Source organism: Oncorhynchus masou, unplaced genomic scaffold (genome assembly GCF_036934945.1).
Source record: "Oncorhynchus masou masou isolate Uvic2021 unplaced genomic scaffold, UVic_Omas_1.1 unplaced_scaffold_924, whole genome shotgun sequence".
Taxonomy (NCBI): Eukaryota; Metazoa; Chordata; class Actinopteri; order Salmoniformes; family Salmonidae; genus Oncorhynchus; species Oncorhynchus masou.
Window position 1 is genome coordinate 25291 of NW_027015721.1, and position 2210 is coordinate 27500.

Genomic DNA, 2210 nt, shown 5'->3' on the forward strand with positions numbered 1-2210 from the left:
AGTTCCAGATGGAGAGCTTGACAATACTTATACCATGTAGACTGCAGCCTTCGCTCACTTCGGAAAGCCTGCGACAAAAGACGATATACTGTAGACTGCAGCCTTCGCTCACTCGGAAAGCCTGCGACAGAAGACGATATACTGTAGACGGCAGCCTTCGCCACTTCGTGAAGCCTGTGACAGAAGACGATATACTGTAGACTGCAGCCTTCGCTCACTTCGTGAAGCCTGCGACAGAAGACGATATACTGTAGACTGCAGCCTTCGCTCACTTCGTGAAGCCTGTGACAGAAGACGATATACTGTAGACTGCAGCCTTCGCTCACTTCGTGAAGCCTGCGACAGAAGACGATATACTGTGGATTGCAGCCTTCGCTCACTCGGAAAGCCTGCGACAGAAGACGATATACTGTAGACTGCAGCCTTCGCTCACTTCGTGAAGCCTGAGACAGAAGACGATATACTGTAGATTGCAGCCTTCGCATTACTTAAATATCTGATTGTAGAAACACCAACAACAACAAAAATAATCAGATTTTTTGTGATCATGAAATCACTTTGGCACCAAAAATAGAAGAAAACTTAGTATAGCATAATCAGTTTCTGATATTATGTGTATTGTGTTTTATTGTAGGCTGTCTGGCTACAGTACCGGATGTCAAATCTACCAGCCAATTACCACTGTGTGTAGATGATACGATCTATCAATGTGATTTGTTTTATCCATATTACCACTTGATGAACGGCCAGCCCGTCATCAGGTTCCTCTGTCAGACCAGCCAGTGTTATTAAACATTCTTCTACCAACCCTGTGACTCAACACATGGTTGTCCAGTGTGATTTCCTTATTGAAACTTCTTATAACGTACACTGACTGGACAAATCATTAGGAACACCTGCTCTTTCCATGACATAGACTGACCCGGTGAATTCGGGTGAAAGCTGTGATTCTTTACTGATGTCACTTGTTAAATTCACTTTCATCAGCGGGAAGACAATAAAGACATGGATTGTGTATGTGTGTCCTTCAGAGGGTGAATGGGCAAGATACACGATTGAAGTGTCTTTGAACGGGGTATGGTAGTAGGTGCCAGACGCACCAGTTTGTGCCAAGAACTGCAACGCTGCTGAGTTTTTCACACTCAACAGTTTCCCGTGTGTATCAAGAATGGTTCGCCACCCAAAACACATCCAGACAACTTGACACAACTGTGGGAAGCATTGGAGTCAACATCGGCCAGCATCACTGTGGAATGCTTTCAACACCTTGTAGAGTCCATGACCCTGATGAATTGAGGCTGTCCTGAGGGCAAAAGGGGGAGCAACTCAAAATTAGGAAGGTGTTCTTAATGTTTTGTACACTCAGTGTACATGTAAATTCGTGAAGCTCCAGAGTGAAGTTTCCTCTCCTACAATTCTAACCTTAACTATTAGTAGAAAATACTAAACTGACCGATCAGCATCTTGGGGAAACTTCACCCTAAGTACCAACTCAGTGTTGACTTCTAAGTGCCAACTCAGTGTTGACTTCTAAGTTCCAACTCAGTGTTGACTTCTAAGTGCCAACTCAGTGTTGACTTCTAAGTGCCAACTCAGTGTTGACTTCTAAGTGCCAACTCAGTGTTGACTTCTAAGTTCCAACTCAGTGTTGACTTCTAAGTGCCAACTCAGTGTTGAAGTGCCAACTCAGTGTTGACTTAGGTACCAACTCAGTGTTACCAGTTCCAACTCAGTGTTGACTTCTAAGTTGCCAACTCAGTGTTGACTTCTAAGTTCCAACTCAGTGTTGACTTCTAAGTGCCAACTCAGTGTTGACTTCTAAGTTCCAACTCAGTGTTATCTTCTAAGTGCCAACTCAGTGTTGACTTCTAGGTACCAACTCAGTGTTTACTTCTAAGTGCCAACTCAGTGTTGACGTCTAAGTGCCAACTCAGTGTTGACTTCTAAGTGCCAACTCAGTGTTGACTTCTAAGTGCCAACTCAGTGTTGACTTCTAAGTGCCAACTCAGTGTTGACTTCTAAGTGCCAACTCAGTGTTGACTTCTAAGTGCCAACTCAGTGTTTACTTCTAAGTGCCAACTCAGTGTTGACTTCTAAGTGCCAACTCAGTGTTGACTTCTAAGTTCCAACTCAGTGTTGACTTCTAAGTGCCAACTCAGTGTTGACTTCTAAGGTACCAACTCAGTGTTAGTGTTGACTTCAGTGCCAAC

General features: G+C 43.9%; 1 pseudogene; it reads left to right on the forward strand.

The window, feature by feature from the left end:
- The first annotated feature begins 611 nt into the window (after window positions 1-611).
- LOC135538175 (solute carrier family 2, facilitated glucose transporter member 1-like) overlaps window positions 612-2210 on the forward strand; it is a 71055-nt pseudogene continuing 69456 nt past the window's right edge.